The following is a 14,096-nucleotide window of genomic DNA, read 5'->3' as shown; positions in this document are numbered from 1 at the left end:
TTGCCATCCTTACCCGTAGAAAGCCCTTTCATCATCCCCAAACCCTAATCTTTTCCCTTTCCTTCCCAGCCCCCAAACCCTGCCCTCTGTACCTTTCTCACCACCCGCTTCCCTTCTCCTGTCATCCCCCTACCACCCGGGAAAAAAAGAGATTGCCCCCTCCTTCCACTAGCCCACCCTCCCACCCAAAGAACAACTTCTTCTGCGCAGCTTGTTTTCTAGGCAGCAGCGCTATTGTGATGTCATCGGGGGGCATTGTGACAAGCCGCCAGTGTTCCGTCTCTTCATGTTGTGCACTGTTCAAACCGAAAATACATCAACAGGCAGGCTACAGAAAAGCTTACTAACAAAGGTTAGAGAGGGGCTTTCTCAGAGGGCTTTTTACAGTTTGTCTATTCCCAATTAGCCGGTTTAGTATACTTAATGAAAGTACTAATTCTTTCATAGGCCGCCCATTCTTAGTATTTGACGTTCAGGTAACAACAGGTAACTTTATTTGGAGTGGAAGCAGAGAGATAACACCAGATGCCAATTGTAGATCCTCTCACACCTGTGGTCACTGCAGCATCTGACTCCACTTTGTCCAAAAGGGATCTATTCCATTCAATTACACATGATCTAGATTAGACTGACAACAAGATACTGCACGGGACATAGCAGAGTTGGTGAAGTTGAGTGGTGATGAGTTTGCTATTTGGATGAATAAAGCAAGTAAAAAGTGTGTTAGATAAAAATTCATTTCAATTCGCTAATCGGGCTAATATGAATCAGGTGAATCGAGTTCTGCTTTTGGAAACTGGGTTAAGAAGGGGTGCACCGTTCCTGGAGGTACTGCAATACCAGGTCAATGCGTGGAGTGGACAGAGCAAGCTCTTTTTCCATCTCCCTGTTCTAAAAATCCATTTAATATATGGTCCCCAGATAGGGGACGTATCAGATATTAAACTGATAAGAACAGATACTACACTTGATCTTAGCCAAAAGGCCGAGAAGCGATAACCAGAATTGGTTTGGGCCTCGAGTGGCACCCTGGCCTATGCCGGACACATCTTAGGGAGAGAGAGCGAGAGGGAGACAAACCCACGCCTACACAAGACATTTTGTCACCCAAGCCAACCCTTGAAAAGGCTGCTTTGCAGAGCAAAAACAAGAAGAATGGTGCGTTTTGCAGCCGCCGCCCACTGCAATGAATCTGAATAACTCCTCCTTTAGGGCGCAAGCAACTCCCCTCCCCCTTGCAGTCTTTCCAATTCACGATACAAAAAGACGGACAGGACAGGTTGCCTGACTTTCCGTCACTGCCACCCTTTGCCATCCTTACCCGTAGAAAGCCCTTTCATCATCCCCAAACCATAATCTTTTCCCTTTCCTTCCCAGCCCCCAAACCCTGCCCTCTGTACCTTTCTCACCACCCGCTTCCCTTCTCCTGTCATCCCCCTACCACCCGGGAAAAAAAGAGATTGCCCCCTCCTTCCACTAGCCCACCCTCCCACCCAAAGAACAACTTCTTCTGCGCAGCTTGTTTTCTAGGCAGCAGCGCTATTGTGATGTCATCGGGGGGCATTGTGACAAGCCGCCAGTGTTCCGTCTCTTCATGTTGTGCACTGTTCAAACCGAAAATACATCAACAGGCAGGCTACAGAAAAGCTTACTAACAAAGGTTAGAGAGGGGCTTTCTCAGAGGGCTTTTTACAGTTTGTCTATTCCCAATTAGCCGGTTTAGTATACTTAATGAAAGTACTAATTCTTTCATAGGCCGCCCATTCTTAGTATTTGACGTTCAGGTAACAACAGGTAACTTTATTTGGAGTGGAAGCAGAGAGATAACACCAGATGCCAATTGTAGATCCTCTCACACCTGTGGTCACTGCAGCATCTGACTCCACTTTGTCCAAAAGGGATCTATTCCATTCAATTACACATGATCTAGATTAGACTGACAACAAGATACTGCACGGGACATAGCAGAGTTGGTGAAGTTGAGTGGTGATGAGTTTGCTATTTGGATGAATAAAGCAAGTAAAAAGTGTGTTAGATAAAAATTCATTTCAATTCGCTAATCGGGCTAATATGAATCAGGTGAATCGAGTTCTGCTTTTGGAAACTGGGTTAAGAAGGGGTGCACCGTTCCTGGAGGTACTGCAATACCAGGTCAATGCGTGGAGTGGACAGAGCAAGCTCTTTTTCCATCTCCCTGTTCTAAAAATCCATTTAATATATGGTCCCCAGATAGGGGACGTATCAGATATTAAACTGATAAGAACAGATACTACACTTGATCTTAGCCAAAAGGCCGAGAAGCGATAACCAGAATTGGTTTGGGCCTCGAGTGGCACCCTGGCCTATGCCGGACACATCTTAGGGAGAGAGAGCGAGAGGGAGACAAACCCACGCCTACACAAGACATTTTGTCACCCAAGCCAACCCTTGAAAAGGCTGCTTTGCAGAGCAAAAACAAGAAGAATGGTGCGTTTTGCAGCCGCCGCCCACTGCAATGAATCTGAATAACTCCTCCTTTAGGGCGCAAGCAACTCCCCTCCCCCTTGCAGTCTTTCCAATTCACGATACAAAAAGACGGACAGGACAGGTTGCCTGACTTTCCGTCACTGCCACCCTTTGCCATCCTTACCCGTAGAAAGCCCTTTCATCATCCCCAAACCCTAATCTTTTCCCTTTCCTTCCCAGCCCCCAAACCCTGCCCTCTGTACCTTTCTCACCACCCGCTTCCCTTCTCCTGTCATCCCCCTACCACCCGGGAAAAAAAGAGATTGCCCCCTCCTTCCACTAGCCCACCCTCCCACCCAAAGAACAACTTCTTCTGCGCAGCTTGTTTTCTAGGCAGCAGCGCTATTGTGATGTCATCGGGGGGCATTGTGACAAGCCGCCAGTGTTCCGTCTCTTCATGTTGTGCACTGTTCAAACCGAAAATACATCAACAGGCAGGCTACAGAAAAGCTTACTAACAAAGGTTAGAGAGGGGCTTTCTCAGAGGGCTTTTTACAGTTTGTCTATTCCCAATTAGCCGGTTTAGTATACTTAATGAAAGTACTAATTCTTTCATAGGCCGCCCATTCTTAGTATTTGACGTTCAGGTAACAACAGGTAACTTTATTTGGAGTGGAAGCAGAGAGATAACACCAGATGCCAATTGTAGATCCTCTCACACCTGTGGTCACTGCAGCATCTGACTCCACTTTGTCCAAAAGGGATCTATTCCATTCAATTACACATGATCTAGATTAGACTGACAACAAGATACTGCACGGGACATAGCAGAGTTGGTGAAGTTGAGTGGTGATGAGTTTGCTATTTGGATGAATAAAGCAAGTAAAAAGTGTGTTAGATAAAAATTCATTTCAATTCGCTAATCGGGCTAATATGAATCAGGTGAATCGAGTTCTGCTTTTGGAAACTGGGTTAAGAAGGGGTGCACCGTTCCTGGAGGTACTGCAATACCAGGTCAATGCGTGGAGTGGACAGAGCAAGCTCTTTTTCCATCTCCCTGTTCTAAAAATCCATTTAATATATGGTCCCCAGATAGGGGACGTATCAGATATTAAACTGATAAGAACAGATACTACACTTGATCTTAGCCAAAAGGCCGAGAAGCGATAACCAGAATTGGTTTGGGCCTCGAGTGGCACCCTGGCCTATGCCGGACACATCTTAGGGAGAGAGAGCGAGAGGGAGACAAACCCACGCCTACACAAGACATTTTGTCACCCAAGCCAACCCTTGAAAAGGCTGCTTTGCAGAGCAAAAACAAGAAGAATGGTGCGTTTTGCAGCCGCCGCCCACTGCAATGAATCTGAATAACTCCTCCTTTAGGGCGCAAGCAACTCCCCTCCCCCTTGCAGTCTTTCCAATTCACGATACAAAAAGACGGACAGGACAGGTTGCCTGACTTTCCGTCACTGCCACCCTTTGCCATCCTTACCCGTAGAAAGCCCTTTCATCATCCCCAAACCCTAATCTTTTCCCTTTCCTTCCCAGCCCCCAAACCCTGCCCTCTGTACCTTTCTCACCACCCGCTTCCCTTCTCCTGTCATCCCCCTACCACCCGGGAAAAAAAGAGATTGCCCCCTCCTTCCACTAGCCCACCCTCCCACCCAAAGAACAACTTCTTCTGCGCAGCTTGTTTTCTAGGCAGCAGCGCTATTGTGATGTCATCGGGGGGCATTGTGACAAGCCGCCAGTGTTCCGTCTCTTCATGTTGTGCACTGTTCAAACCGAAAATACATCAACAGGCAGGCTACAGAAAAGCTTACTAACAAAGGTTAGAGAGGGGCTTTCTCAGAGGGCTTTTTACAGTTTGTCTATTCCCAATTAGCCGGTTTAGTATACTTAATGAAAGTACTAATTCTTTCATAGGCCGCCCATTCTTAGTATTTGACGTTCAGGTAACAACAGGTAACTTTATTTGGAGTGGAAGCAGAGAGATAACACCAGATGCCAATTGTAGATCCTCTCACACCTGTGGTCACTGCAGCATCTGACTCCACTTTGTCCAAAAGGGATCTATTCCATTCAATTACACATGATCTAGATTAGACTGACAACAAGATACTGCACGGGACATAGCAGAGTTGGTGAAGTTGAGTGGTGATGAGTTTGCTATTTGGATGAATAAAGCAAGTAAAAAGTGTGTTAGATAAAAATTCATTTCAATTCGCTAATCGGGCTAATATGAATCAGGTGAATCGAGTTCTGCTTTTGGAAACTGGGTTAAGAAGGGGTGCACCGTTCCTGGAGGTACTGCAATACCAGGTCAATGCGTGGAGTGGACAGAGCAAGCTCTTTTTCCATCTCCCTGTTCTAAAAATCCATTTAATATATGGTCCCCAGATAGGGGACGTATCAGATATTAAACTGATAAGAACAGATACTACACTTGATCTTAGCCAAAAGGCCGAGAAGCGATAACCAGAATTGGTTTGGGCCTCGAGTGGCACCCTGGCCTATGCCGGACACATCTTAGGGAGAGAGAGCGAGAGGGAGACAAACCCACGCCTACACAAGACATTTTGTCACCCAAGCCAACCCTTGAAAAGGCTGCTTTGCAGAGCAAAAACAAGAAGAATGGTGCGTTTTGCAGCCGCCGCCCACTGCAATGAATCTGAATAACTCCTCCTTTAGGGCGCAAGCAACTCCCCTCCCCCTTGCAGTCTTTCCAATTCACGATACAAAAAGACGGACAGGACAGGTTGCCTGACTTTCCGTCACTGCCACCCTTTGCCATCCTTACCCGTAGAAAGCCCTTTCATCATCCCCAAACCCTAATCTTTTCCCTTTCCTTCCCAGCCCCCAAACCCTGCCCTCTGTACCTTTCTCACCACCCGCTTCCCTTCTCCTGTCATCCCCCTACCACCCGGGAAAAAAAGAGATTGCCCCCTCCTTCCACTAGCCCACCCTCCCACCCAAAGAACAACTTCTTCTGCGCAGCTTGTTTTCTAGGCAGCAGCGCTATTGTGATGTCATCGGGGGGCATTGTGACAAGCCGCCAGTGTTCCGTCTCTTCATGTTGTGCACTGTTCAAACCGAAAATACATCAACAGGCAGGCTACAGAAAAGCTTACTAACAAAGGTTAGAGAGGGGCTTTCTCAGAGGGCTTTTTACAGTTTGTCTATTCCCAATTAGCCGGTTTAGTATACTTAATGAAAGTACTAATTCTTTCATAGGCCGCCCATTCTTAGTATTTGACGTTCAGGTAACAACAGGTAACTTTATTTGGAGTGGAAGCAGAGAGATAACACCAGATGCCAATTGTAGATCCTCTCACACCTGTGGTCACTGCAGCATCTGACTCCACTTTGTCCAAAAGGGATCTATTCCATTCAATTACACATGATCTAGATTAGACTGACAACAAGATACTGCACGGGACATAGCAGAGTTGGTGAAGTTGAGTGGTGATGAGTTTGCTATTTGGATGAATAAAGCAAGTAAAAAGTGTGTTAGATAAAAATTCATTTCAATTCGCTAATCGGGCTAATATGAATCAGGTGAATCGAGTTCTGCTTTTGGAAACTGGGTTAAGAAGGGGTGCACCGTTCCTGGAGGTACTGCAATACCAGGTCAATGCGTGGAGTGGACAGAGCAAGCTCTTTTTCCATCTCCCTGTTCTAAAAATCCATTTAATATATGGTCCCCAGATAGGGGACGTATCAGATATTAAACTGATAAGAACAGATACTACACTTGATCTTAGCCAAAAGGCCGAGAAGCGATAACCAGAATTGGTTTGGGCCTCGAGTGGCACCCTGGCCTATGCCGGACACATCTTAGGGAGAGAGAGCGAGAGGGAGACAAACCCACGCCTACACAAGACATTTTGTCACCCAAGCCAACCCTTGAAAAGGCTGCTTTGCAGAGCAAAAACAAGAAGAATGGTGCGTTTTGCAGCCGCCGCCCACTGCAATGAATCTGAATAACTCCTCCTTTAGGGCGCAAGCAACTCCCCTCCCCCTTGCAGTCTTTCCAATTCACGATACAAAAAGACGGACAGGACAGGTTGCCTGACTTTCCGTCACTGCCACCCTTTGCCATCCTTACCCGTAGAAAGCCCTTTCATCATCCCCAAACCCTAATCTTTTCCCTTTCCTTCCCAGCCCCCAAACCCTGCCCTCTGTACCTTTCTCACCACCCGCTTCCCTTCTCCTGTCATCCCCCTACCACCCGGGAAAAAAAGAGATTGCCCCCTCCTTCCACTAGCCCACCCTCCCACCCAAAGAACAACTTCTTCTGCGCAGCTTGTTTTCTAGGCAGCAGCGCTATTGTGATGTCATCGGGGGGCATTGTGACAAGCCGCCAGTGTTCCGTCTCTTCATGTTGTGCACTGTTCAAACCGAAAATACATCAACAGGCAGGCTACAGAAAAGCTTACTAACAAAGGTTAGAGAGGGGCTTTCTCAGAGGGCTTTTTACAGTTTGTCTATTCCCAATTAGCCGGTTTAGTATACTTAATGAAAGTACTAATTCTTTCATAGGCCGCCCATTCTTAGTATTTGACGTTCAGGTAACAACAGGTAACTTTATTTGGAGTGGAAGCAGAGAGATAACACCAGATGCCAATTGTAGATCCTCTCACACCTGTGGTCACTGCAGCATCTGACTCCACTTTGTCCAAAAGGGATCTATTCCATTCAATTACACATGATCTAGATTAGACTGACAACAAGATACTGCACGGGACATAGCAGAGTTGGTGAAGTTGAGTGGTGATGAGTTTGCTATTTGGATGAATAAAGCAAGTAAAAAGTGTGTTAGATAAAAATTCATTTCAATTCGCTAATCGGGCTAATATGAATCAGGTGAATCGAGTTCTGCTTTTGGAAACTGGGTTAAGAAGGGGTGCACCGTTCCTGGAGGTACTGCAATACCAGGTCAATGCGTGGAGTGGACAGAGCAAGCTCTTTTTCCATCTCCCTGTTCTAAAAATCCATTTAATATATGGTCCCCAGATAGGGGACGTATCAGATATTAAACTGATAAGAACAGATACTACACTTGATCTTAGCCAAAAGGCCGAGAAGCGATAACCAGAATTGGTTTGGGCCTCGAGTGGCACCCTGGCCTATGCCGGACACATCTTAGGGAGAGAGAGCGAGAGGGAGACAAACCCACGCCTACACAAGACATTTTGTCACCCAAGCCAACCCTTGAAAAGGTTGCTTTGCAGAGCAAAAACAAGAAGAATGGTGCGTTTTGCAGCCGCCGCCCACTGCAATGAATCTGAATAACTCCTCCTTTAGGGCGCAAGCAACTCCCCTCCCCCTTGCAGTCTTTCCAATTCACGATACAAAAAGACGGACAGGACAGGTTGCCTGACTTTCCGTCACTGCCACCCTTTGCCATCCTTACCCGTAGAAAGCCCTTTCATCATCCCCAAACCCTAATCTTTTCCCTTTCCTTCCCAGCCCCCAAACCCTGCCCTCTGTACCTTTCTCACCACCCGCTTCCCTTCTCCTGTCATCCCCCTACCACCCGGGAAAAAAAGAGATTGCCCCCTCCTTCCACTAGCCCACCCTCCCACCCAAAGAACAACTTCTTCTGCGCAGCTTGTTTTCTAGGCAGCAGCGCTATTGTGATGTCATCGGGGGGCATTGTGACAAGCCGCCAGTGTTCCGTCTCTTCATGTTGTGCACTGTTCAAACCGAAAATACATCAACAGGCAGGCTACAGAAAAGCTTACTAACAAAGGTTAGAGAGGGGCTTTCTCAGAGGGCTTTTTACAGTTTGTCTATTCCCAATTAGCCGGTTTAGTATACTTAATGAAAGTACTAATTCTTTCATAGGCCGCCCATTCTTAGTATTTGACGTTCAGGTAACAACAGGTAACTTTATTTGGAGTGGAAGCAGAGAGATAACACCAGATGCCAATTGTAGATCCTCTCACACCTGTGGTCACTGCAGCATCTGACTCCACTTTGTCCAAAAGGGATCTATTCCATTCAATTACACATGATCTAGATTAGACTGACAACAAGATACTGCACGGGACATAGCAGAGTTGGTGAAGTTGAGTGGTGATGAGTTTGCTATTTGGATGAATAAAGCAAGTAAAAAGTGTGTTAGATAAAAATTCATTTCAATTCGCTAATCGGGCTAATATGAATCAGGTGAATCGAGTTCTGCTTTTGGAAACTGGGTTAAGAAGGGGTGCACCGTTCCTGGAGATACTGCAATACCAGGTCAATGCGTGGAGTGGACAGAGCAAGCTCTTTTTCCATCTCCCTGTTCTAAAAATCCATTTAATATATGGTCCCCAGATAGGGGACGTATCAGATATTAAACTGATAAGAACAGATACTACACTTGATCTTAGCCAAAAGGCCGAGAAGCGATAACCAGAATTGGTTTGGGCCTCGAGTGGCACCCTGGCCTATGCCGGACACATCTTAGGGAGAGAGAGCGAGAGGGAGACAAACCCACGCCTACACAAGACATTTTGTCACCCAAGCCAACCCTTGAAAAGGCTGCTTTGCAGAGCAAAAACAAGAAGAATGGTGCGTTTTGCAGCCGCCGCCCACTGCAATGAATCTGAATAACTCCTCCTTTAGGGCGCAAGCAACTCCCCTCCCCCTTGCAGTCTTTCCAATTCACGATACAAAAAGACGGACAGGACAGGTTGCCTGACTTTCCGTCACTGCCACCCTTTGCCATCCTTACCCGTAGAAAGCCCTTTCATCATCCCCAAACCCTAATCTTTTCCCTTTCCTTCCCAGCCCCCAAACCCTGCCCTCTGTACCTTTCTCACCACCCGCTTCCCTTCTCCTGTCATCCCCCTACCACCCGGGAAAAAAAGAGATTGCCCCCTCCTTCCACTAGCCCACCCTCCCACCCAAAGAACAACTTCTTCTGCGCAGCTTGTTTTCTAGGCAGCAGCGCTATTGTGATGTCATCGGGGGGCATTGTGACAAGCCGCCAGTGTTCCGTCTCTTCATGTTGTGCACTGTTCAAACCGAAAATACATCAACAGGCAGGCTACAGAAAAGCTTACTAACAAAGGTTAGAGAGGGGCTTTCTCAGAGGGCTTTTTACAGTTTGTCTATTCCCAATTAGCCGGTTTAGTATACTTAATGAAAGTACTAATTCTTTCATAGGCCGCCCATTCTTAGTATTTGACGTTCAGGTAACAACAGGTAACTTTATTTGGAGTGGAAGCAGAGAGATAACACCAGATGCCAATTGTAGATCCTCTCACACCTGTGGTCACTGCAGCATCTGACTCCACTTTGTCCAAAAGGGATCTATTCCATTCAATTACACATGATCTAGATTAGACTGACAACAAGATACTGCACGGGACATAGCAGAGTTGGTGAAGTTGAGTGGTGATGAGTTTGCTATTTGGATGAATAAAGCAAGTAAAAAGTGTGTTAGATAAAAATTCATTTCAATTCGCTAATCGGGCTAATATGAATCAGGTGAATCGAGTTCTGCTTTTGGAAACTGGGTTAAGAAGGGGTGCACCGTTCCTGGAGGTACTGCAATACCAGGTCAATGCGTGGAGTGGACAGAGCAAGCTCTTTTTCCATCTCCCTGTTCTAAAAATCCATTTAATATATGGTCCCCAGATAGGGGACGTATCAGATATTAAACTGATAAGAACAGATACTACACTTGATCTTAGCCAAAAGGCCGAGAAGCGATAACCAGAATTGGTTTGGGCCTCGAGTGGCACCCTGGCCTATGCCGGACACATCTTAGGGAGAGAGAGCGAGAGGGAGACAAACCCACGCCTACACAAGACATTTTGTCACCCAAGCCAACCCTTGAAAAGGCTGCTTTGCAGAGCAAAAACAAGAAGAATGGTGCGTTTTGCAGCCGCCGCCCACTGCAATGAATCTGAATAACTCCTCCTTTAGGGCGCAAGCAACTCCCCTCCCCCTTGCAGTCTTTCCAATTCACGATACAAAAAGACGGACAGGACAGGTTGCCTGACTTTCCGTCACTGCCACCCTTTGCCATCCTTACCCGTAGAAAGCCCTTTCATCATCCCCAAACCCTAATCTTTTCCCTTTCCTTCCCAGCCCCCAAACCCTGCCCTCTGTACCTTTCTCACCACCCGCTTCCCTTCTCCTGTCATCCCCCTACCACCCGGGAAAAAAAGAGATTGCCCCCTCCTTCCACTAGCCCACCCTCCCACCCAAAGAACAACTTCTTCTGCGCAGCTTGTTTTCTAGGCAGCAGCGCTATTGTGATGTCATCGGGGGGCATTGTGACAAGCCGCCAGTGTTCCGTCTCTTCATGTTGTGCACTGTTCAAACCGAAAATACATCAACAGGCAGGCTACAGAAAAGCTTACTAACAAAGGTTAGAGAGGGGCTTTCTCAGAGGGCTTTTTACAGTTTGTCTATTCCCAATTAGCCGGTTTAGTATACTTAATGAAAGTACTAATTCTTTCATAGGCCGCCCATTCTTAGTATTTGACGTTCAGGTAACAACAGGTAACTTTATTTGGAGTGGAAGCAGAGAGATAACACCAGATGCCAATTGTAGATCCTCTCACACCTGTGGTCACTGCAGCATCTGACTCCACTTTGTCCAAAAGGGATCTATTCCATTCAATTACACATGATCTAGATTAGACTGACAACAAGATACTGCACGGGACATAGCAGAGTTGGTGAAGTTGAGTGGTGATGAGTTTGCTATTTGGATGAATAAAGCAAGTAAAAAGTGTGTTAGATAAAAATTCATTTCAATTCGCTAATCGGGCTAATATGAATCAGGTGAATCGAGTTCTGCTTTTGGAAACTGGGTTAAGAAGGGGTGCACCGTTCCTGGAGGTACTGCAATACCAGGTCAATGCGTGGAGTGGACAGAGCAAGCTCTTTTTCCATCTCCCTGTTCTAAAAATCCATTTAATATATGGTCCCCAGATAGGGGACGTATCAGATATTAAACTGATAAGAACAGATACTACACTTGATCTTAGCCAAAAGGCCGAGAAGCGATAACCAGAATTGGTTTGGGCCTCGAGTGGCACCCTGGCCTATGCCGGACACATCTTAGGGAGAGAGAGCGAGAGGGAGACAAACCCACGCCTACACAAGACATTTTGTCACCCAAGCCAACCCTTGAAAAGGCTGCTTTGCAGAGCAAAAACAAGAAGAATGGTGCGTTTTGCAGCCGCCGCCCACTGCAATGAATCTGAATAACTCCTCCTTTAGGGCGCAAGCAACTCCCCTCCCCCTTGCAGTCTTTCCAATTCACGATACAAAAAGACGGACAGGACAGGTTGCCTGACTTTCCGTCACTGCCACCCTTTGCCATCCTTACCCGTAGAAAGCCCTTTCATCATCCCCAAACCCTAATCTTTTCCCTTTCCTTCCCAGCCCCCAAACCCTGCCCTCTGTACCTTTCTCACCACCCGCTTCCCTTCTCCTGTCATCCCCCTACCACCCGGGAAAAAAAGAGATTGCCCCCTCCTTCCACTAGCCCACCCTCCCACCCAAAGAACAACTTCTTCTGCGCAGCTTGTTTTCTAGGCAGCAGCGCTATTGTGATGTCATCGGGGGGCATTGTGACAAGCCGCCAGTGTTCCGTCTCTTCATGTTGTGCACTGTTCAAACCGAAAATACATCAACAGGCAGGCTACAGAAAAGCTTACTAACAAAGGTTAGAGAGGGGCTTTCTCAGAGGGCTTTTTACAGTTTGTCTATTCCCAATTAGCCGGTTTAGTATACTTAATGAAAGTACTAATTCTTTCATAGGCCGCCCATTCTTAGTATTTGACGTTCAGGTAACAACAGGTAACTTTATTTGGAGTGGAAGCAGAGAGATAACACCAGATGCCAATTGTAGATCCTCTCACACCTGTGGTCACTGCAGCATCTGACTCCACTTTGTCCAAAAGGGATCTATTCCATTCAATTACACATGATCTAGATTAGACTGACAACAAGATACTGCACGGGACATAGCAGAGTTGGTGAAGTTGAGTGGTGATGAGTTTGCTATTTGGATGAATAAAGCAAGTAAAAAGTGTGTTAGATAAAAATTCATTTCAATTCGCTAATCGGGCTAATATGAATCAGGTGAATCGAGTTCTGCTTTTGGAAACTGGGTTAAGAAGGGGTGCACCGTTCCTGGAGGTACTGCAATACCAGGTCAATGCGTGGAGTGGACAGAGCAAGCTCTTTTTCCATCTCCCTGTTCTAAAAATCCATTTAATATATGGTCCCCAGATAGGGGACGTATCAGATATTAAACTGATAAGAACAGATACTACACTTGATCTTAGCCAAAAGGCCGAGAAGCGATAACCAGAATTGGTTTGGGCCTCGAGTGGCACCCTGGCCTATGCCGGACACATCTTAGGGAGAGAGAGCGAGAGGGAGACAAACCCACGCCTACACAAGACATTTTGTCACCCAAGCCAACCCTTGAAAAGGCTGCTTTGCAGAGCAAAAACAAGAAGAATGGTGCGTTTTGCAGCTGCCGCCCACTGCAATGAATCTGAATAACTCCTCCTTTAGGGCGCAAGCAACTCCCCTCCCCCTTGCAGTCTTTCCAATTCACGATACAAAAAGACGGACAGGACAGGTTGCCTGACTTTCCGTCACTGCCACCCTTTGCCATCCTTACCCGTAGAAAGCCCTTTCATCATCCCCAAACCCTAATCTTTTCCCTTTCCTTCCCAGCCCCCAAACCCTGCCCTCTGTACCTTTCTCACCACCCGCTTCCCTTCTCCTGTCATCCCCCTACCACCCGGGAAAAAAAGAGATTGCCCCCTCCTTCCACTAGCCCACCCTCCCACCCAAAGAACAACTTCTTCTGCGCAGCTTGTTTTCTAGGCAGCAGCGCTATTGTGATGTCATCGGGGGGCATTGTGACAAGCCGCCAGTGTTCCGTCTCTTCATGTTGTGCACTGTTCAAACCGAAAATACATCAACAGGCAGGCTACAGAAAAGCTTACTAACAAAGGTTAGAGAGGGGCTTTCTCAGAGGGCTTTTTACAGTTTGTCTATTCCCAATTAGCCGGTTTAGTATACTTAATGAAAGTACTAATTCTTTCATAGGCCGCCCATTCTTAGTATTTGACGTTCAGGTAACAACAGGTAACTTTATTTGGAGTGGAAGCAGAGAGATAACACCAGATGCCAATTGTAGATCCTCTCACACCTGTGGTCACTGCAGCATCTGACTCCACTTTGTCCAAAAGGGATCTATTCCATTCAATTACACATGATCTAGATTAGACTGACAACAAGATACTGCACGGGACATAGCAGAGTTGGTGAAGTTGAGTGGTGATGAGTTTGCTATTTGGATGAATAAAGCAAGTAAAAAGTGTGTTAGATAAAAATTCATTTCAATTCGCTAATCGGGCTAATATGAATCAGGTGAATCGAGTTCTGCTTTTGGAAACTGGGTTAAGAAGGGGTGCACCGTTCCTGGAGGTACTGCAATACCAGGTCAATGCGTGGAGTGGACAGAGCAAGCTCTTTTTCCATCTCCCTGTTCTAAAAATCCATTTAATATATGGTCCCCAGATAGGGGACGTATCAGATATTAAACTGATAAGAACAGATACTACACTTGATCTTAGCCAAAAGGCCGAGAAGCGATAACCAGAATTGGTTTGGGC

General features: G+C 46.6%; 11 non-coding genes across 11 annotated transcripts; all 11 read right to left on the bottom strand.

Annotated features, from left to right (window-relative positions):
• Positions 1-806: 806 nt before the first annotated feature.
• LOC142263473 (U2 spliceosomal RNA) lies at positions 807-997 on the bottom strand. The gene has a single exon (XR_012730527.1). It is a non-coding gene; the product is annotated as a U2 spliceosomal RNA (small nuclear RNA).
• A 1,117-nt stretch (positions 998-2,114) lies between these two features.
• On the bottom strand, positions 2,115-2,305 carry LOC142263472 (U2 spliceosomal RNA). Its single transcript, XR_012730526.1, has one exon. It is a non-coding gene; the product is annotated as a U2 spliceosomal RNA (small nuclear RNA).
• Positions 2,306-3,422: 1,117 nt separating this feature from the next.
• LOC142263471 (U2 spliceosomal RNA) lies at positions 3,423-3,613 on the bottom strand. Its single transcript, XR_012730525.1, has one exon. It is a non-coding gene; the product is annotated as a U2 spliceosomal RNA (small nuclear RNA).
• A 1,117-nt stretch (positions 3,614-4,730) lies between these two features.
• On the bottom strand, positions 4,731-4,921 carry LOC142263470 (U2 spliceosomal RNA). Its single transcript, XR_012730524.1, has one exon. It is a non-coding gene; the product is annotated as a U2 spliceosomal RNA (small nuclear RNA).
• A 1,117-nt stretch (positions 4,922-6,038) lies between these two features.
• Positions 6,039-6,229, bottom strand: LOC142263469 (U2 spliceosomal RNA). The gene has a single exon (XR_012730523.1). It is a non-coding gene; the product is annotated as a U2 spliceosomal RNA (small nuclear RNA).
• Positions 6,230-7,346: 1,117 nt separating this feature from the next.
• Positions 7,347-7,537, bottom strand: LOC142263468 (U2 spliceosomal RNA). The gene has a single exon (XR_012730522.1). It is a non-coding gene; the product is annotated as a U2 spliceosomal RNA (small nuclear RNA).
• A 1,117-nt stretch (positions 7,538-8,654) lies between these two features.
• LOC142263523 (U2 spliceosomal RNA) lies at positions 8,655-8,845 on the bottom strand. Its single transcript, XR_012730571.1, has one exon. It is a non-coding gene; the product is annotated as a U2 spliceosomal RNA (small nuclear RNA).
• Positions 8,846-9,962: 1,117 nt separating this feature from the next.
• LOC142263467 (U2 spliceosomal RNA) lies at positions 9,963-10,153 on the bottom strand. Its single transcript, XR_012730521.1, has one exon. It is a non-coding gene; the product is annotated as a U2 spliceosomal RNA (small nuclear RNA).
• A 1,117-nt stretch (positions 10,154-11,270) lies between these two features.
• LOC142263466 (U2 spliceosomal RNA) lies at positions 11,271-11,461 on the bottom strand. The gene has a single exon (XR_012730520.1). It is a non-coding gene; the product is annotated as a U2 spliceosomal RNA (small nuclear RNA).
• Positions 11,462-12,578: 1,117 nt separating this feature from the next.
• On the bottom strand, positions 12,579-12,769 carry LOC142263464 (U2 spliceosomal RNA). Its single transcript, XR_012730518.1, has one exon. It is a non-coding gene; the product is annotated as a U2 spliceosomal RNA (small nuclear RNA).
• Positions 12,770-13,886: 1,117 nt separating this feature from the next.
• LOC142263462 (U2 spliceosomal RNA) lies at positions 13,887-14,077 on the bottom strand. Its single transcript, XR_012730517.1, has one exon. It is a non-coding gene; the product is annotated as a U2 spliceosomal RNA (small nuclear RNA).
• Between the last annotated feature and the right edge of the window lie 19 nt (positions 14,078-14,096).

Source organism: Anomaloglossus baeobatrachus, unplaced genomic scaffold (genome assembly GCF_048569485.1).
Source record: "Anomaloglossus baeobatrachus isolate aAnoBae1 unplaced genomic scaffold, aAnoBae1.hap1 Scaffold_2590, whole genome shotgun sequence".
Classification (NCBI taxonomy): domain Eukaryota; kingdom Metazoa; phylum Chordata; class Amphibia; order Anura; family Aromobatidae; genus Anomaloglossus; species Anomaloglossus baeobatrachus.
This window is presented reverse-complemented; position numbering and strand designations above follow the sequence as displayed.